Genomic DNA, 22,330 nt, shown 5'->3' with positions numbered 1-22,330 from the left:
GCATTTATATAACATGTCATAGAAAAATGAAACCATGCAAAACTCGTATCTTAGTAATTTCCAATGTTACTTTTATAATCAAAACAGCTTACAAGAAACAAGAAATGTAACGTAAAATAAATAATGAACAGAACAATCTATTGTTTACTGATGTAAGTTGAATCCTTGTAATCGTTTCATGATTGGTTACTATCCCTGCCCATCAAAACTTTGCTGGCTAAGCATTGGCTGGCTTTGTTTTGGTGTAATCCAGTCAAAAGCCTATGGTGAGCTGAAGGACATCTGGCTTGGCAAATCGGTGTTTCCCGGGACATTTTGAGTTGTCAAACCTTATCTGATTGAACAAAACAGAAAAATAGGGCGGGATATTTATCGGAACAGTCTAACGAAGCAGGAAGAGATGGATTTTCACTGATAAAACTCGATATTTGATAGAAAATAAACAGGATTGATCATACTTAGCGGACGCGCGGATGTAAACAAAGGAGGATATTGCTGGATTTTTCACTATTTTTTGTTGTTTTGGATTAAAACGTGGGATGCTTTTTGAATAGTGGACCCTTACGTTGCAATGTACGTTGAAGTTTTTGGGAATTGTCAGTAATTATCAGAACCATATGGCAAGATATGTGAGTACCCACACCCATTTTTATATGCGTTCCGTCTGCATTTCATTTAACCCTTTCCACACCAGTGTATTGATGTCAAAAATAAACTCAGAACATGAATTTTGAGTGTTAAAACTTTCAAATAATGCAAAGTTTATGATTGTTGATTGAATATTTGATGTTAAACAAAGTACAAAAACACGTAAAACGCCCCCTAGGGCCCGCCACCGGGCCGGTGTGTGTTAAGAATTAACAATATAGTTGATGGTGTCACGTGGGAGGTGAAGTACTAATTAATCTGTGCAAATCGATTTAATGTCTGATTATTGCTGTAAATAACATATATTGCATCAGAAGACTGATTTTGTTATCGTGATTTAGTAATCTGTTGTTTATTTTAGATATTTAAGATATTTCATTCATGCGCAAGTTCCCTCTTACGTCACTCCTCCCAGTGATTCCCCAGGGTCTTAAAGCTCGTATGACTGTGCACATGCGCAGTTTTCAAATGCAGCGCTTTAATTCTGTTTACAAATTTGAAGACGTAAAATAAAATTTACTACATGGTTTTTGCTTATTTTGTTCAAAAGCATGATCAACTTAAGTCTACATATTATAATAACAAGGAACGATGCTTCTAACGACAGGTGAAGAGCTGTCGTTCAAACCACACAAGTTTACGATGCAGCTTGTGAATGTTCGTTTGAACTATGGTTTTGGGAAACACCAAATCGTTGAACTTTGTCAGTAACGACGAAACTTGCGACAGTAGTTTGCTAACGATGCTTTCGGAGAATAACACACAATTTTGTTCCTTTGGGTACTTTGTTACTATAATGCTACTTTAATGTTATTAGTTTAAAAATGTAATAAAACTTATAAACACTTACTCTAGTGTTCTGCACCTCAAAGGCCCATAGTCAGGACCATAAATGTTCTGTGTGTAGGGATTCAGACTATTTGTGCAAAACCTGGATGATGAATCATGCAGGTAAGAGGCCCTGGAACCTGTTGCATTCTCCTTAAAACCTAATAAGTAATAACATAGCACGTATAAGTAAGCAGTCTTTCATAATAAAGTTTACCATAGTGAAATAATGTTGAACTAACAAATGATACAGTTTTATCATCATTTCAATGAATACTTTCCATGTGCTACATTTGGTAGTTTAATATAGTTTGCACAGAAATGTAGTACGTTATAATTACCTTTTGGATGTCTTTGCAACACATTTTCGTCTTCGTTTAGCATTCTGGCAAGACACCTAAAGAAGTTAAATCCAATCGCGTTCATTGACGGACATCGTTTATACCGTAACTGCCATCTGAACTCTCTGGATCGAGCTCGAAGTGGTAAGGCAGTACAGATACCATCGTATATAGAGAAATATAACTGCCTGTTTACTTTCATGCCTGTGAATCTCAGGACCAAAAAACCCATGCGTAGTCAGGGGCGTAAACTTTCAAACACACGCTGAACCCAGTTGACCAACAACAGTTGAGTAGGTCATCTGACCAATCGAGTACACTAGACATTTTGGGAGGTGGAGACAGGAACTAAATCCAAGCGTTTCACAGACAGGAAAAAATCTGTGAGGTATGTAAGCAATTTATAAGAATCATAATGCATTAGTTCTAGTATTAATAACATGTATGTGCTATGAGATACCAATATATTACAGTAACATGCTAATTATTAGCATAATAGAGTGTAGTGGGAGATTTTTTATTTTTATTTTAATTATAGTTTATGAACTTATAATTGTTAAATGCAAAATCCTGTTCTTCTGTTCTAGTGAAAGATTTCTGTTCTTTCCATCTGTTCAGTAGTATAATGTCCAAAGACTAGGACTTTATACAAAGTCCTACCAGATAAGATAAAGGGGTGCTTGTTAGTAAACGGTAGAGTTCACTGAGAACAAAACGATTTCTTTGATTTTAATGCTTCAACTGATATGTTTTCTTAAACATTGTTAAATTAAAGGTCATTTTCTATGTGATGCTGGAAGTAAAATGAGATCTTTGGTTCATGGGCGGAGATGGGATGACTATGTGTTTTTCAGTATCTTGCTATAAATATGCGAACAACTTTGTGAACGGGGCTCTCATTTTAACTTCTGACACCAGAGGGTGGGGTCTATTCTGCAGAATATAATAAATTCAGACAAAGAAAATTCTGTTAACAGTGTGTCTGTGTGATCCTTGACTTTCACTTTTTAATGGTATTATTTGATGCAGCTAAAATTCCACAACAGAAAATTCCATGACAAGGTGCATTTTAATATAACTGCATGACAGGTAACATCTGATCACATAGTATAGATTTATTTATATAACTATGGACTAAGAAACAGCAAACTTTTTAGCAAGATCAGCCTGCAATAAATTAAGATGCAGCTTCCGCAGAGTCATCAGGAGCTTATACCAAGCGTATATCTGGAAGCTGTTGGTGTATGTACTGGGAAAGTGCTCCGCAACTGAATGCAATGCATCCAATGTCAACCCTCTGTAAAGCTGATGAAAGTGGTTGTTTTTCAGCAGAGTTATTTATATTGGTGACGGCTCAACACATTGGGGCAGTTTCCTGGACAGGGTTTACAAGACTAGGTGTTAGTTATATTAGGACAATTTACAAGACTGGTGTGTGTCTTGAGACAAAACAATGGCACTTATATATGTTGAGGTATGTCAGTACAAGGGGTTTTTAAATGATAGTAGCTCAAATATGCATTTAAGCCTGGGACCAGGATAAGCCCTGTCTGTGAAACTGCCCCATTGTTTTCCCATATCAGATGTAGGTGGCTTCAGGTTGAGTTGTGATTTTGGGCCCTATTTTAACGATCTAAGCGCATTGTCTAAAGCGCACAGCGCAACTTCTAAATGGGCGTGTCCGAATCCACTTTTGCTAATTTAACGACGGGAAAAATGGTTTTTGCGCCGAGCGCATGGTTGAAAAGGGTAGGTCCTATTGTAATGGGAGTATTTTGGGCGTAACGTGCAGTAAACCAATGAGAGTCACAGCTCTCATCCCCTTTAAAAGCAAGTTGCGCTGGCGCTATGTCTAATCCCTATTTAGATGACGGACTTTGTAAACTGAAAAACTAACCGGAGGAAGAAGATCCCCAGTTTAAGATTAATGTTAAATAATTGTGTTGTTTTTCACTTGTATTGAAATTGTTATTTTTTTTATTAAAACCTTTAAAACCCGTTTTCTTTTAGCCATGGAAGTAAAAAGCAGGCTTGTAATTGCTTTAATGTATGGCTATCCAATATCATCAAAAAATAATTTACAAGTATGTAAGATAAAGTTTGTACTCTAAAAATACTTTATTTGTAACAAACAGGAGATAAAGAATTTACAAACGGCTCTCCTCACGTTTCAGCACTTTGGACAGCGTTTTTTTTTAGCAAAGAGTTTTTTTAGCATTACTTAAAAATGTTTCTCATCTCACCATATCCACAGGTACAGAGTAATCATATACAATAAATCCGTGAGGTAGCATTAAAAAAAACATTTAAAAACAGACGCATTTGTTCAAAGCAAAGCATTTATTTACTTACCAGGCTGCAGGTGAAGCAACTCTTTGCGCCTTCTAACGTCTCATAATTAGTCCTCATTTATGTCCAAGAGACTCAATAATAATCTTTTACATTCAATCCTTTAATCTTTCATATTTAAAAGCATTTGTGTGCTGCTGCGCATTCATGTACCTTGTGATAAGCAAACCCGGGTTGTCCTCCCGTGTATAGGCGCATTTTACTAATGCGCTCTTTAAATAACATAAAACACATTGCGCCATTGACTTTAGACTTTAGACCAGGTTTTTGTTGGTCAATGGCGTAGTCTATTTTAGTTGCCTCAAAATAGCAACGCGCCAACAATGCGCCTGAACACACCTCGTTTTCAGACCAGAACGCCCATGGGCGCAAAAGGGGGCGCAAATGCATTTGCTATTTAAACAACGCGGCGCTAAACGTGAAAATTAGGGTGGAAACTAGCGAAAGACACTTGCGTCGCGCATTGCGCTGCATTGCGCCGGGTGTAAGATAGAGCCCTTTAAGTTTCAAGTTTATTTATAAAGCACATTGAAAAACAACCTTGGTTGACCAAAGTGCTGTACAAAATATCTCCAAAATAAAAATCAACATTTACAAAACATGAAACCCACAAGAATATAAATAGGTTTTTAAAAGGCTTCTAAACTCTGACACTGTGGACGCTGTAATAATATATAATGGCAATTTGTTCCATAGTCTGGGGCCTGCTACCGCAGCTACCGCTGGATTTGGGTACTCGTAACATGATTAGTCTGTGATCTGAGCAGTCGGACTGGTTTATGTTCAATAACCAACTCAGTAAGATATTGAGGGGTGAGATTGTGTAATGCTTCATACACAAACAACAAGACTTTAAATTCGATACGATACTGGATAGGCAACCATTGCAATGAACGTAGTACAGGCATGATGTGATCCCGTTTGAGAGTGACTGTAAGCAGACGGGCTGCTGCGTTTTGAACCAGTTGAAGCCGATGGATTGATGAAGCCGGTAGCCCTTGATATAGCGCATTACAGTAATCAAGCCGTGATTAAATAAATGCATGGATTACAATCTCAAAACTATTCCTGCCTAAGAATGGTTTAACTTTCGCTAATCTCCGTAGATAATAAACGCTAGCACTAACAACTGCGCTGATTTGTTTGTTCAATTTGAGGTCATTATCTAATATAAAACCCAAACTCTTTGTAGCAGCTGAACAATATAAAGCGAGAGAACCCAAGTCCACATTGCTCAGATCACTTTTCTCAGTAGGGCCAAAAAGGACTAATTGAGTTTTGGTCTTATTCAAATGAAGAAAGTTATAATTAAGCCATGCTTTCAATTCTTGAAGGCAGTCCATCTGTTGACTTATGGCAGACTTGTCATTGTGCTTAAAAGGTATATAAAGCTGCGTGTCGTCTGCAATTTTAAAGTGTAGATGGATCCTCCCATTGTGTTTCTGCATCACAGTTCAGGGGCATAATGGTATCATCCTCACAGTACATCGATGTATCTGTGAAAACAATAACCATAAACATATTTTTATATTAGTACTTAAAATGAGAATTAATATATTCAGTCACCTATACTTAAACAAAACAGTGTGTGAGAGAGGTGTATTATAAAAGAGACACACAACCTCTAACTTCAGTGTTAAAGTTTTTTTCAATTGTTTACATGCAATTTTGAAAACCAGGTTCTTTTTTTCAAAATATAATCACAGTTATCCAAATACCACACTCAATTTGCATAATTCCTAGATTGTTTGCAAAATGACACGTTTCAGTCAAAACATACACACTTCAGTCAAAACAATATAGTAAAAATGCTATTAGTTTTCATTTAACCAACACAGTCCTCAATGATCAGACACTATTGCAGCCAGTTTCACACTGCTGTGATAAATAAAAAACACATTTGTAAAAAAATAATTTTAGGAAATAGCATGTGCTAGATTTTTGTCCAGACATTGTTATGTAAGGGATTATTTAGATTTTAAAAAAAATTTGTGACATACCGAAAACAATCTTCATGATTAGTTTGAGATATGGGGAGAAAGTACCAAATATGCCTACTATAAACTTACCAAGCACTGCACAACACTGATGCTACAGACTGATTATTTCAAGTAATTATTTAAATACTTACAGTATTTCTTACCATAATCAGTAGGCTAATCAACCAACAGTAATCATTGAAACAAATAACTTCTAGGCCTACAGTATAGAGAAATAAAAAATAATGCATGAAGTACATACACTTTGACTATGAAGAAAAACTACTGTAAAAGCAACAAGTATACTGTAACTACTCATCATCTCTCAGTCTGGCTGCATCAGGCCATAAGATTTCATCCACATCACAGGCTATATCTTTATTGGGAAGGCACCTTTGGAAGAATCGCCTCATGTGACGAATCCACCCCAAAGGGTGATGTTACCCCCTCGCTGCCCTGGCACATTGGTGATTGCCCTGTGTCCAATTACATTTCTTTTTCTTCTTCTTTCCATTTTAATTAAAGTTTCCTTTTATAGCACAACTGAGTGCTGTGTTTTACAGTTTTTCTGAATTGCTAAAACACTAAACCCCAATCTCTGAACCAAATTCATAGTGGCCTAAACCCTTTTGTCAAATCATGCACTCTTTTTGCAAAATTCTAAACACAAACTTCTCACTAAAACACACATTTCACACTGCAATGCACTTGTTTTATAAATGTTAAACACAGCCAGGCAAAAGTTGAACACAACTACAACACCGTTATCATCGAGTAAACACAACAACTCAAAATTCTACACACTTTTATCTAATGGTATTTTTTACCAATTGTGTGGAATGGAAACAGTCTGAGAGGCAGATGAAGAGTATGAGGAAGAAAAGGACACCAGAGACGATGCAATTGACAAAATTTGCAGTTGGATTGCTGACTTTTTACAAAATACAAGTGCTGCTTACAGTAATATTGAAAACTTACTATTACTTGCAGTACTTACAGTAAAGTATTCACTATATTCACTAAACTAAACTTGTGATTACAGTAATAGATTTTTAACAGTATTTGTCAAGTGTGTTGTTATGTACAATAAACATGTATTTTTCTGTAAGCAGATGTCCTGGATGTTGTGTTTTCCATTTTTTAAGGTAGTGTCTAAAGGATGCTTTGTAGTGTTTTATATTATAGACTTATGTGCACTGTAAAAAACTATTTGTTGAGTTAACTAAAAAAACTTTGTTACCCCGCTGCCTTAAAATTTTTTGTTAAGTTAACAATATGTTTTTGTTGAAATAACTTGCCCTCAAAGTGGAGTCAACCTTTAAAAATAAGTCAATTTGATGAACTTTCCCAAGTTGCCTTAAGTATTATTTTCTAGTCCAATCAACATTTTTTTTGTTGTTGTAACAAATGAAAATGTGTTATTTTAACTAAACAATATGAATTGATTAAACTGAAAATATTTGTGGAGTCAACCTTTAAAAATAAGTCAATTTGATGGACTTTCCCAAGTTGCCTTAAGTATTATTTTCTAGTCCAGTCAACAAATGTTTTGTTGTTGTAACAAATGAAAATGTGTGTTATTTTAACCAAACAATGTGTGTTGATTAAACTAAAAATACATTTGTAACCCCACTGCCTTACAATTTCTGGTTAAGATAAACTTTTTTGTGTTGTGTTAACTTGATTAAGATGTTTTCTTCAAATTAGCTTTTATAGATAACAGTTTACAACAGATACCAAAACTAGTTTATTGTACCATTTAATATAAATTAAACAAAGTGTTTCAATATCATGAAGCACATAAATTCATTTTTTAAATATCACAACTTGACACAGAGAATTTGCACAAAAAGCAACTTATTGCAGAGACCATAAATACTGAAAAGCTGCTTCCACCAATTTCTTTAGAAGTTTTTGTAAATCCTTAAAGGTTTACTACTATTTAAAAGAAACAGATTAAACTACATCCATTACTGTGCATTCAGACCGCCACCGGCGAGAGCGTCAATAAAAGCTCTGGCTGCCCTGACAACGACGCTAAAGAAAAGTTGTAGTGGACGCTCTGACGCTCAAATGCATTCTCTGAACTCCTCTCAGGCGAGGTTTCCGCCTTCCGATTGGTTGCCGGTGAACATTTCCGCCTTCCGATTGGTTGCCGCCGAACCGCGTCATATCTCATTACCATAAAGTTGAGCTGATTTCAACTCTCCTCGACGCTCACGCTGTACATGACGCGCCGCTGCTCGCCGGAGCTCGCCGCCGGCTCTCATTGAAAATGAATGACTTCCGGCCATTTTGACGCTCTCGCCGGTGGCGGTCTGAATGCACAGTTAGGAGTCCAAATTCCTTGGGTACATTTAACATTGTTCATATTCATGTCTGGTATTTACTGACTCAAAGTGTATGAAGTGCGTAAAGAGAATAAAATATTTTAAAGTCACAACTTTACACAAACATTACAAAATTTGCAAAAAGGCACACGAGAGCCTAGAGGTACTCCAAAAAAGCTACTTTTTACATAGCAAATTGTTGCAAAAACAATAAACACAAGATGAACATTAAAGGACAAGTTCGGTATTTTACCCTTAAAGCCCTGTTTTCAGATTGTTTATGATGAAATAGAACGGTTTTGACTGAAAGTTGTACATATAATGTTGGCCCGAGAACTTTCGGGTGTTTTTTGTATCACCTCCCACCTTTATAATGGCTCTATAGGTGCACAGGAACAATCCTTCCTAAAATGCATTAAACTTTCATTTACAAAGATGTGAAACTCACCGAGTGGTCAGGGGTGTTCATTGATATGCTCACACAAAAATCGCTGCAAAATACGCTTTCCAACAGGTTTTATCGTAGTTTCGTCCAACTCCATTTACTTGTAATAGATGTGCTGTGAGGTACGGTATTACTCCGCACTGGGAACTTTGTTTGTATTCTTGCCATTGGCAAAGGTGGATTATCGACCCACCAACTGGGCTGTAGTGTCTATTATTCAAGCTCTCAACGGAAGACTGTACGGGTGTGAGGCGTTTGAAAAAATAGGTCCACAAGTTTACAATGAATGGTAAAACACTTGTTGGAAAGCATCTTTTGCAGCGATTTTTGTGTGAGCATATCATTGAACACCCCTGACCACTCGGTGAGTTTCACGTCTTTGTAAACGAAAGTTTAATGCATTTTAGGAAGGATTATTCCAGTGCACCTATACACACATTGTAGAGGTGGGAGGTGAAACAACAAACACCCGAAAATTCTCAGGCCAGCATCATATGTCCAAATTTCAGTCAAAACCGTTCTATTTCATCATTAAAAATCTGAAAACAGGGCTTTAAGTGTAAAATACCAAACTTGTCCTTTAAGTGCATAAAGAGAATAAAAGGTTTCAAAATGTCAGAACTTAACACAAACATTACAAAATGAGGTAAAGGCACATAAAAGCTTATAGGTGCTTCAAAAAAGCTACTTTTTGCGTAGCAACTTGTTGCGAAGACCATGAACACGTGAAGAACAGCGGCGTCCACCAATGTGTATTAGAAGTTTTTGTAGGGCCTCAAAGGTATACTTCATCTGTTTGGGGTAGTCAATATTAACGGCGTAAAGCAAAACCATTAGCAGTCCATATGCCTTGGGGACATCCGAGATTTCAGTAACCACCAGACTTTCTTCTAGAATGAGCGATGTCAATTATTTCCTTTGGAAGCACGTCTCCACAAGTTCCTCACTTACGATTAAAATGTCCATATGATGTCTTCAATTTCATCTGATGGCTAAAAATACAAAGATAAAAATAACAAATTAGTAAATTCAGTAAGGTTCCAGTATGTTTTCAGAAAAGCATTAAAGAATTTAATCACTGACTACAATTCAGTTTGTAATTATTAAATACTGGTTACATTTCTCATATCGCTACAAGATGGAGTAAATAAAATTTTTGAAAACACTTTCCATGACGCATCCATTTGTACTGTATTATAAGGGCATTTGCATAATGTTGGAGTATTACCTTATAGAAAGTTTATATGTCATTTCATTATTAATATAATGTCTAACATGATTAATAATAGGTGTGATTGGCAAAGGACAGAAAAGCAGGAAAATATACGGCACACCTACCATGACGTGGCCACACACACACACACACACACACACACACACACACACACACACACACACACACAAAATGAAATACAGTTGAAATATAATTTGAGCTCAAAATTGATAGATCTGAGTGGCCAATCGTCAATCTGCGTGGGCAAGTGCCACCCTGACCATTATGTAGCCTTGCCACTGCATCAGACTGAACAAAATCATTTTGTGCATTTAAAGGTAAATACATCAGCGTGGTGCATTTTGATATAATGATGATAATAATAATAATAATAATAAGGCACACAAGCCACATACAGAACTTGATAAATAAGATTCGCCATTGGTCCAAACATGTTTAATGTTTATAGAATAATTAGTGGGGGCATTTTATACAGATTAATTACTGATTACAACATTTGAATGCTGAATTTAAAGTGGTTACTGTTACATTTAAGTTACTTAATTCATATGCTGTGACTTTCTGGAAAGGCAGTCAAGTGCATTTGTCTTTTGCATAGTTCTTTAGGCAAAGCATCTAACAGTCGAGCTACGCATTTTACACACACACGCACGCACGCCACATACGCACACACACACAGGCAAACCAGATCCATAAATGTGTGTGTTTGTCATTATATTATTCTGTAATCACAAGCATTACTGGATTAGCCGCACCTCAAAGACCCCTCCCTATTCTACTTCTGATTGGCTAGTTTGTTAGTTTGGTTGAGAGTGAAAGATGTGTTTCTCTCATACTATTTGTAGGCGAACGCATGATTTTTTTTTAATTCGCAGCCAACACCACACGCCGGAAATCCCACTGCAAGCTCTTTGGTGAGCTCTGCTTTGAATAAAATTAGATCGTGACAAATAAATAGACTACTTGCGGAGTAATATGTGGTCATTTATAACGGTGCCTTGCAACCCCGCCCCCACACTTTATAAACATACTTTATAAAAAAAATGGATTTGCATGATTCACGAAAGCCTCATTTTCAGGTCGGAAAAGCCCGAATTCCGGATTTATCCGGAAGAATCACACCCGATTAATTTTATACAACAGTTCTTTCTGGTTCTCGATTGGCAGAGAACCTTTTCCAGACGTTCCACCAGTGTTATTGTGATTTGTGGGAACCGCTTTACCGTTTGTACCATTCTGCCACTGGTTGTTTTAGAATTATTACGAGGCTAATCACACCAAACGCATTTTAAACGCTTGGAAACACACTGCTTTTTATATCGCTAGGCAACCACCGGGTCAGCTGTCTTGTCAATCAAATATAGAAGTGTGAGCGCTCTTTTGCTGTTAACTGTCATATTAGCAGAAACTTTAAAAAGAGGGTGCTTGCTCTGACCTTGTTTGAGGGTGAGAGGTGCACAAACACGCAGTCGAGAGTGAGTGAGTGGAGTCCGGTTGATCCAAACAACTGTAAACCTCCATCACCACAATGAAAGGCCCACCTCTCCCCTCATCTGATTGGACAATGCAAAGACGCGAATGACATTGGGGGCTTTCCCGCTCTCAGCGTTCCTTCAAAAGTGCGCGCTGCAGCTGGCGGCAAAAATCGCAAGGCGATCGGCGCGAATAAAAAGCACGCATACACTCCCTGCACATAGAATATCATTCAAAAAGGTATTCCGTGTAAATTCATGTAACACTTAAAACAATACTCCAGAGAAATTTTTAATTACACCATGATTTACTCACCCTCAAGCTAGCCGAGTTACGTTTGACATACATCTTTTAGACAAACATAATCGAAGTTATAATAAAAAAAAGTCATTGCTCTTATCATGAAGCCAAAAATGTGCATCCATTCTTCACAGGCATAGTCCACATGGCTACAGTGGGTTATTAACAGAAAAATATCCATATTTTAGATGGATATTTGAGATGACAATAGCTCCCTGGTTCCCTTTCAGTCGGTCACTACGACGTCACGTCGTGACCGACGAATTGGGAACTCACTTAGAGAGACCAATCTGCTTCGTACTCTACTAAAACGCCAATGAACTTGGCATTGAGATATTTGCATAATGCTGGTGCCGCCCCGCCAGGTGCGTATATAAGCCACAGGTGCAAATATGGAAATTAGCTTTTTCGCTTCGAAAGCCGGCATTATCTGCTACTGAGAAGCTACTCTCTGCTCTTCTGGGAACGGTTGCTGAAGTTGATTGACAAGCAGTACTGACACAGCGGACGCTCGCAGTATTCCACTGCTCTGCATCTTTTTTGTTTTGAGTTTAGTGTGTGCGTTGCCTCTCCCTGTGCGCATCATCAGCTGAGCACCTAAGAGTGATTTCCCTAAAGAGTGATACGTGAGAGCTCTGTGTCTTTTTAAAGACAGCCACTCTCTCGTATATTGGAGATCAGCGTCCTTTTCAGGATAGCTTTTCCTCCGTGCGATCTTGGATGCGAGAAGTACAGGGATTCCAGTGACGGTCACGAGCGCTGTCTTCGTGCTTGGGCATCGAGCAATCCGAGGCTGCGTTCGTGGAGAGCTTTTGCTCTCTCTGTGAGAGCATAACCCTCTTGGATTGCGGAGACGACTGTCGTTTCTACGGGAACGGCGTCCGCTCCTTCTAAGTGCTGAACGCCGCCATGGTGCGGCTGTCAAGCGCTCGCAGGACGCTTTTCGGATCACTACGCTGAGTAGGATGGAGGATGCGTCCTTCACCTACCGGCCTTCTCATCCTCAGCCGGTTGAGGCTCCGGTGGAGACTGCAGAGTCGTGTTCTGCGATTTCTGCCGAATCCATTGGACCTCCTTCTGATCCCGTCACTTCTGCAGCATCAGAGGGGTGCCCATTTTTTCCCTCCGAGGGGGAGTCGTCCCGGAGGTGGCGGCCGTGCCCGCTCGAGCGGCGAAGACGGTAGAGTTGGAGGGGTTAATCCCTCTCCGCCCGAACCGTCCCGCCCACATGATTGGTACTTCGGTGCTGCCCGGGCCTCTACGGTCCTCACCTCCTGTGCCTGCCTTTCCCGACGGCACGAAGAGCTGACGTGATTTGCGGCCGTCTCGGCCGTTCAGCTTTCACCCCTCACCTCCCTCACCAACGGAGCCGCTATAAGGACGGGGATCCACCCAACCCTTCCCTCTCGTGTTTGTATAGACAGTCGTCCGGTTACGGGCGCTGCCCATCAGGCATGCGGAGACGCGGCTTCAGCCCTGCGCGCAATAACGTTGCTGCAGTGATTTTAGAGATTTACAAGGGAGGCCGCGACCTTCAGTCGTGCGATGTCCACCACAGTGGTTCAAGATCGCCACTTTTGGCTGTGTCTGGCTTACATGACGGACGCAGACGAGAACAACTTCCTGAATGCTCCTGTCTCACAGACCGGCCTCTTCGGCGAGCCCGGGGAGTCGTACAGCTCCGCTGCGCAGACTGAGGCGATCTCCTAGGTCGTGCCCCGACGGAAGAGAGCTGCCCTGGTCCACCAACGCCGGCTCCTCAGTCTGCCTCTTGCCGTCGGCGTCCTGCGGCGGCCACCTCCGTTCCCCTCCTCGGACCCCATCTCGGCAGCGCAGGGGAATCGGTCATCAGCAGCTCGCCCCGCCCGCTTAGCCGCTTCCCGTGAAAATCGGGAGTTTTAGTGGCCAGAGACGGGCGACCCGGAGTGGCAGAGGATCACTCTTCAGGAGACAGTGATTCGCTCCTTCCCCCGGTAGAGGGTCGGGTGGAAAATCCTTGGTTTGCATATGTTCCACCGGCTGTCCAGCCGGTACCCACTTAACTCTTTCCCCGCCATTGACGAGATATCTCGTCAATTAAGAGAAAACGCTTCCCCGCCAATGACGAGATTTTCCGTCTTTCCGAAATACCGCTATTATCCACCAGGTGGCGCCCTTCCGCAACTTTTTAAAACCGGAAGTATTGCCCTATGGCAAGCTGCTGCATGTCCGTGTCTGTTTTACAGATCGCTCTGAATCGGATCTCTATGAAAAGTCTGTCATAAAAATGGAATTATCTCTGCTTTTTGCTCAAAATATGGTGTTTTTGCAAAAACCTACCCCTATTCAAAAGCTGATTGCAAAAGAACCACTAAAGGTAGGATGAAACGTTTTTTTTGTTTGAAAGCAGAGGGTCTGTTCTTTCATTTGGAATATTGTATGTTTATATATTTAAAGAAGAACATTTTCTGGAAGGCATTAAACTTTGGTGAAAATCATGAAAAACGCTGGCGCTGGCTGACAACTTTTTTTAAAAACGCTGGCGGTGAAAGAGTTAACCACGCATAAGAGTGCATTCCTCTTTCCTCTCCAGGTCTCCGGAGGATCGAGAGAGCCGTGAGCATACACCTGCTCACCCTACCTCTCCTCTATCGCCAGCGGGTGTCCTGAGGAGTCCGAGCTCTCCACTGAGGAGACCGGACCACCAGCACCCTCATCGGAGTCTGCGCTCTCCGCAGAGGAGACCAGACGACCGTCACCCTCAGCGGGCTTAGGTCAGTGTCTCACACACACACATACTGTAGATGTTAATGCTGTCACAGCAGACGCACCGGCAGTCCTACCTGTCTCGCTTCGCTGCCCCACCGCGGGTACTTCGGTAGTGTCGTTAATTCTCCTCGTACGGTCCCTGGATGCTTCGCTTCAGTTCCCAGCCCGTCTCGTTGGGTTTTACGCACTATCCGCCTCGGTTACGAAATACAATTACCGGCATTCCCCCAAATTCTCGGACATTCGTTTCACTATAGTGAAAGCGTCCGATGCACATGTACTGCGTGCAAAAGTCGATGTCCTGCTGGCGAAGGACGTTTCGAGCCGGTCCCTCTTACCGAGTATGATGATAGGGTTTTTCCAGCCTTTATCTCATAGTACCCAAAATACGCGGTGGGTTACGACCAATTTATTTACGCGCCGGCTCTACTAATGTGATCCTTTAGGATGATACGCCGAGGCTCGTATTTCCCTGGCGAATTCCCCTAGGAAGGACTTTCTTTCTTTAGGAAGGGGCACATTATGGCACCCGCGCCCCGACCTGTGGGATCTCCATGGTCGTTGAGTGCGCACAATGTTTAGGTGATTTATCGCAAGCGGTATCTAACACCATCGACGCGGTACGAGCACCGCCCACAAGACGGGCTTACGCGCTTAAATGAAACCCTTTTCGTCACCTGGTGCTCTTCGCAACGCGAGGACCCCAGAGAATGCTTAACATTGTGCTTTTATATATCTTCAACATAGGTTAGATGGTAGGCTGTCACCCTCCACCATTAAAGTTGATATCGCCGCTATTTCTGCTCATCACTCGCTTATTAACGGCAGATCAGTTGGCAGCATGATTTGGTTATTAGATTTTAAGCAGGCTAAACCCCTCGCGCCCTCCCTCTATTCCTCCTGAGACCTGTCCATGGTGCTGAAGCCCTACCACAGGTTCCGCATTCGAGCCTTTGCAGTCTGCGAGTCTGAAGTTTTTGTCAATGAAAACTCTGACCCTGCTAGCATTGGTCTCCGTGAAGAGAGTAAGGAATTTACATGCATTCTCTGTTGACGATTCGTGCCTTCAGTTTGGTCCTGCTGTCTCACTGAGACCCAGACCAGGCTACGTGCCCAAAGTTCCCACCACTCCCTTCAGAGATAAGGTGGTGAGCTTGCAAGCGCTGCCCCCCGGAGGAGGGCAGACCCAACCATGGCTTTATTATGCCCCGTACGAGCGTTACGCATCTACGTGGATCGCACACAAAGCCTTAGGACCTCAGATCAGCTCTTTGTTTGTTATGATGGTCAGCAGAGAGGGAAGCTGTCACTAAGCAGAGGATGTCTCATTGGATAGTTGATACTATCGCCCTTGCTTATAATCTGCAGGGCATTCCTTGTCCATTTAAGTTGAGAGCTCACTCTACTAGAAGTGTTGCCTCATTTTGGGCATTCGCTCGTGGTTCCTCGCTAACAGACATCTGCAGAGCTGCTGGTTGGGCGACACCTAATACGTTCATTAGATTTTAGTGTTCGTGTCGAGCCTGTCTCCTCTCGTGCCCTTCCTGAGCTCAGTATGGAAGGCCATCAAGGCAAAAACGCGTAATAATTTGTTTTGCCTTCCTCCGCTGCCTTGGCAGCCTGATGTTGCGGAGCATCCGCTGCCAGCCTCTCACTAGCTGCATCCTCGCGAACCTGTGTTTGGCTCGGGCATCCACATTGCGTCCCACCGGGTTCCTTTGTGAGTATTTTTCCGTGGGTTTAATCCTACTAGCCCACGTTTCCCTCAGCAGAGCACTGCTTTGCTTACACAGCCACGGCTGTCATTTATACCTCAACTACGGTTGACTTTCGCCCACCAATAGCCCTTAACGGGGCGGTGGCTTCCGCAGCGTCCCTATACCGCTCAGATAGGGCGCTTCCCAGTCGCTGGCACTACTGTGGGTTTAAAGGAACATCTAGTGCCTGGCCTTCTGCCTCAAAACCTAATTCTCCTTATCCTTAAGTGGAACCGGAGGGCTTTACGCAGACACTGGAAGAGGTCAGCCCTCAGTGGCGTTTTGGTAGGGATTCCCAATTCGTCGGTCACGACGTGACGTCGTAGTGACCGACTGAAAGGGAACGTCTCGGTTACGTATGTAACCCTCGTTCCCTGAAGGAAGGGAACGGAGACGTCACGTCCCGTCGCCACAGGGCTGCTCCCTGCTGTTTATCGGCCGGTCACACTTTCCGGCTTTCTTAGCGAAATGAAGCTAATTTCCATATTTGCACCTGTGGCTTATATACGCACCTGGCGGGGCGGCGCCAGCATTATGCAAATATCTCAATGCCAAGTTCATTGGCGTTTTAGTAGAGTACGAAGCAGATTGGTCTCTCTAAGCGAGTTCCCAATTCGTCGGTCACGACGTGACGTCTCCGTTCCAGGGTTACATACGTAACCGAGACGTTCCCATTTTCTACCGTTAAAAGGCTCGGAGGAGCAAGCTTTAGGTTACTTCTGTTTGTCTAAAAGAAGATTGTCATAAGTATATCACGGGTGGCTTGAGGGTGAGAAAACCATTGGTTAATTTTCATTATACACTGGAGTATTCATTTAAAGAATCAGCAACTTCCTATGTGGAATTAGGATTATAACTTTTCTTTATCCATAAATTCTTGCAAACTTAATAAAATGTCACTCAAATTAGTTTTTTTTCTTCAAATTTTGTTGTATATAATCTCTTCAGAAGCTTGTTAAGTTATTAAACACACCTCACAAAGCTTTAAAAAACCAGAAGAATCCTCATGAAGTAAGTGGGGCACGCCAAGCAGAACAGCAGCTCGTTTGTTCTGGTTAGAGTCCTAAAATGGCAATGAACACACAATACAAGAACATTGCAAAACCAAAATATTTTAAATGTATTATTCCATGTTTGCTGATGAAACATTTTTACAAAATAAAGCAGCAATATTGGTTTATAAGCAATACTTACATTAGCATGAAGCCACAGTAGGATTTCCTTAAGTTTTGCATAATGATTAATGTTTTTGAAAAGCTCCAAAAACCTAGGCTGATGTTCATCTAGGCCACTATAAAATGACCTCATGAGGTCTGTGGACATTAGCCGACTGAATTCAGCAACAATCTAAAACAAAATAAATTACACATTTAAAAACATTAGTACATCATTATAGTGAAGGTTATGGAGAATGTGTTCATATAAATTTATGAGATAAACCATTCAAAATAGAATAGAAACAGTGTCATCCATCTTATGTGGTCTCAAATTCACATGATTCTTCTGTAAAATTCCCACAGATCTGAAATATACTTGTGGTGGTAGCGTGTGAAAAGGCTAACAACCCATCACATTTATTTTGATTTCACACTATATTTCACAAATTCTAGAAATCAGCGCTGGAGTGGGAATAATTTTAAGCCCTGAAGTATCATATGCCTTAGACCGGCCTACTTTAGTTCACGACTGACTATGTTAAAATAATAATGAAATCCTTAAGAACCTATATAAGTCTGCAAAAGTGCACTGTTCTATATAGCCTTGCACCTTATTGTATTTTTAAATATATAATTTCCAGTTCAGTGCATATACAGTAGCCTAAACAACCATGATTTTTGCTAGTGCAGCCCATAAGGTATTTAATTTTAATGAATTATTATTTTAAGGTATATGCAGTGTGTAACACATTTTCATTTTACTGTAAGATGGACAATTACACATTTACCTGAACATGAACTTTCACTTTATAAAAATGAGTGATCATGAAGGTCACAAAGACTGTCTATTCTAGTGGGGATTGAGGTTGTGCAGAAGACAGTGCAGACTAGGGGTGTAACGGTTTGAATTACTCACGGTTCGGTGCGTGTAACAGTTTTAGTGTCACGGTTTCAGTACGTTTCGGTGTGTGTATGTATATGAGGATAAAAAGCTACTGTCAAATTCAAAGAAAATAAATTATTTTTGGTCACAACAGGCTTCTTTACAAAAATAAAAACCTAAACAGTTTTTAACCTCTGCCAAAATCAACATTTTCACTTTAGAGCACTTGCATTATTATACTTCATGTACCAACTTTACTGTGCACTTCAAAATGAACATAAAATAGCTTAGAACACTGGGTTACTTTTAATATTCTATGCCACCATCTTTACATTTTTACGCAAGAAGATCAGTTTGTTAACATTTAAACACAGAAGTCAATGTGTGCTGTTTCTGTCTCACCTGCAATCACGTGCTATCAACAACACCCTGGTGATGACGGCGCAATTAGTGACTCGCCATATTAGGTGTATTGCTTTAAGCATACGGCACTCACAAATTTTACAGTTTTTTTCACATTTTCTTGAGCATCGCTGCTGCAGTAGACTTATGGCGCTTTTCCTTTGCATAGTACCCCCGCGGTTTGGTTTAGTTTGGGTAAGGTCAGCTTACTTTTGGGAGCTTTTCCATTGGGTGCAGTACGTAGTACCTGATACTTTTTTCGTACCACCTCGGTTGGGGTTCCAAGCGACCCGAGCTGATACCAAATGTGATGCGAAAACACTGTAGGTCACTGATTGGTCTGAGAGAAACGTCATCACTATAATGTATAATATTAGCTTAAGCTTACTGCTAGCTTGCGCTGTCTCGAGCAAACATGTTGTTATCTGTGTTCTGCTATAAGTTTCCAAACACCCTTGTAGCGATGATAAACATCCACAGGTTGAGAATCAGGGACACCATAACAGTTTTTTCCAGACTTGCAGTTTGTGGCGGCACATTCGCGACATGCACGTCCGCATTATATATGCTTAAATGCAACTTGAATGAGGCTCAGCAGAGCGCCGTCGACTGACGCCACGGGTCGGGTGTTTGAACAGAAACTGTCATGTGAGACGGAGGTAGTAATAAACGTGATATGCAAACATCTATTTGTGGTGGCCAATTTTAATTTTGTGGCGGACTGAGAAATAAATTAATGTATGGGAATTTACAACAACGCTCTCACTTGTATGATGTCACAGCAGTAGGCAGCGTAAATATAACGACACGCCTATAATCCCTCCCACTGCGAAGTGATACTAAACTCAATGGAAAAGCTTACCACGCCAAAGTGAGGTGAGCTGACCCGACCCAAACTAAACTAAACCGCGGGGTACTATGCAATGGAAAAGCGCCACTAAATAAAGCTGGGGTGCCTCTATTAGCGGCTTTCCGCTTGCCGCGCTAAATGGTCCGCAACACACACACACACACATCAACACGTGAGGAGGAACTGTGAGGTTGGCAACATATCTGTATACTACGAGTTGATTGGACAGGTACTGTCACGTAAACACACGTAGAGCTTATTCAGAACCACACATTAGCGGTTTTATGCGTTGTTTTTTCATCAAACTATATTAGTAATGTGTTGTCGAATCAAACACTGTGCACCACAGTGCACGTGCATGCCGAACCGTGGGCTGATAATGAGATGATTAGATTCTTTACCGAGAACCGTTACACCCCTAGTGCAGACATACAGTAATAGATTCTGTTGTAAAAGCAGGTCATTTTATCAAGTTGAGAACTTTGAAAACGCATCTTTTTGCTTCTCTGTGTTTTGCTGCGGTGAAGAACACACACATGCTACTTTATAATTGTAAGGTACTTTGCCTTTCACGTGGATCATTATTTTCACGAGTTTGAGTTACACAAGTTTATTTTCTGCAGGAGAACAACATGCAATGAGTCTGCAGCCTCTTAAGGGCAACAAGCGCTTTTAGTCCGGATTATAATCTGACTATGAATCTTGCGCCATCAATATTACAGGGCGCGTTTTGTTGATTTGAAATTGGATCTGATTCGCGGAACTTATATGCGTGCGTTAACGTAAGTGATTACAGAATAATAATGCAAGCAAACGTTTTGACACAAACGCAACTTTATATTGATATTGTGAGACAGCATTTCACCTCGACGAGAAATCTGATATTTACATTACTGGCATAGCCTGATTTGAAACGGACAGTTTTGTCAAAGCAGCAAACACCTGGCAGGTTCTCTTAATTTTCTTACTACTAAAATGCTGCCTATTCCTTCTATCCATGCCCAGTGCCACTGATTTAGGTTCTTTATCAATTAGGTTGTCTTACCTAGGCTTCATAAACTTACTCTTCATCCTGCTGACAACGTTAACTTGTTACGACTTCACCGCGGCCGCGCGGCATCTGTAGCTGGACCTCAGCCGCACCTCAAAGACCCCTCCCCATTCTACTTCTGATTGGCTAGTTTGGTTGAGAGTGAAAGATGTATTTTTCTCATACTATTTGTTGGCGAACGCATGATTTTTTTTTATTCGCAGCCAACACCACACGCTGGAGATCTGACTGCAAGCTCTTTGGTGAGCTCTGCTTTGCATGAAGTTCCATGGTGACAAATAAATAGACTAAATGCGGAGTGATATGCGGTTATTTATAACGGTGCCTTGCAACCCCCCCCCCCCACACACACACACGCACGCACACACAAAAAATTGGATTTGCATGATTCATGAAAGCCTCATTTTCAGGTCGGAAAAGCCGGAATTCCGGATTTATCCGGAAGAATCACACCCCTGCAATTTGCTTTTTAAATGTACAAACACAGGATATAAACAGGGTAAAGGGCACAACCTGCTGTAGTGACTGTGGCTTAGCGTATAATGCCTTGTTATTATGCGCTGATTTGATGAACTATATGAGCAGAGCTTGCATGTCCACTTCATTAAACTGCCAGAATCCTGGGAAATGAGTCCTTTTTCTGTAACAAAAAAAAACCAACAACAATAAGATTATTTAAATGGCTATTTTATGCAAGTCTAAAATCTGATGCATTTGATCAGTGCCATATAAGTTACTACGGAGCGTTTCTGAATTACAGAGGTCCCACAAACAAATCTGCTTAAGGATTAATACATGGCTAATAGTTAATTCATAGTTATATGAACATAAATGAACTAGACTATTCATAATAAATAGAATTGGTTAAATGACAAGTAAAACTGTCATTTTAACTGTACTCTCTTGACGCTTTATAAAAAAGCTGAGGTAAAAGTTTGTTAACAAACACTGATCGTTTGTTAGGGAAAGAGGGAGAGAAAGAGAGAGAACACGCGCGTGCATTACAGAAATATCTGCCCGACGGCGTTGCAAACATGACCGCGGAGTGCCACAACTTCCATTGGTTCGTCAACACCATTACAAACGTTTAAAATGTTGCACGTCGCCTCGTTTCTGATGTGGACATTGTGTAATGGCATGGCTCTGTTATTGTTTTATGTCTCATCACACTGATACCTCCAAACGCGACTCACAGCATCCAAAACGTAGCATCAATAACGTATCGTCGTTGTGGACAAAAACTCCAAATAACACGGAAAATACATTTTCTTATATCTTGCGACGTCACGTCGTATCTGGTCTGGAAAATTTACTTACAAAGTACATTACATTAACCGCGTCAATAAACTCTATTCAAAACAGCGTTTTGTAAGTTAGTTTCCATCGCGAGATAACACTGTATGTTATTTAAGATTTCTGACAAAAAACAGTCAATTATTAAAATGTTTAACGTTAGCTACTTACATCGTGTGTTGCACTCTTTCACAAGGGAATTTACCTCAGCTTCTGTAAACCGTAACTCCCGCCTTCTTTGATATGATTGGCCAGTAACACC

General features: G+C 40.9%; 1 long non-coding RNA gene across 1 annotated transcript; it reads right to left on the bottom strand.

The window, feature by feature from the left end:
• Positions 1–9,500: 9,500 nt before the first annotated feature.
• Positions 9,501–21,417, bottom strand: LOC135734335 (uncharacterized). The gene is made up of 4 exons (XR_010527270.1): positions 21,289–21,417; positions 17,627–17,779; positions 17,406–17,495; positions 9,501–9,912 (listed from the first exon to the last, which is right to left on the bottom strand). It is a non-coding gene; the product is annotated as an uncharacterized lncRNA (long non-coding RNA).
• Between the last annotated feature and the right edge of the window lie 913 nt (positions 21,418–22,330).

Source organism: Paramisgurnus dabryanus, chromosome 7 (genome assembly GCF_030506205.2).
Source record: "Paramisgurnus dabryanus chromosome 7, PD_genome_1.1, whole genome shotgun sequence".
In the NCBI taxonomy this organism is placed as follows: Eukaryota; Metazoa; Chordata; class Actinopteri; order Cypriniformes; family Cobitidae; genus Paramisgurnus; species Paramisgurnus dabryanus.
Note: the sequence above shows the minus strand (reverse complement) of the source record. Positions and strands in the feature narration are given on the sequence as shown.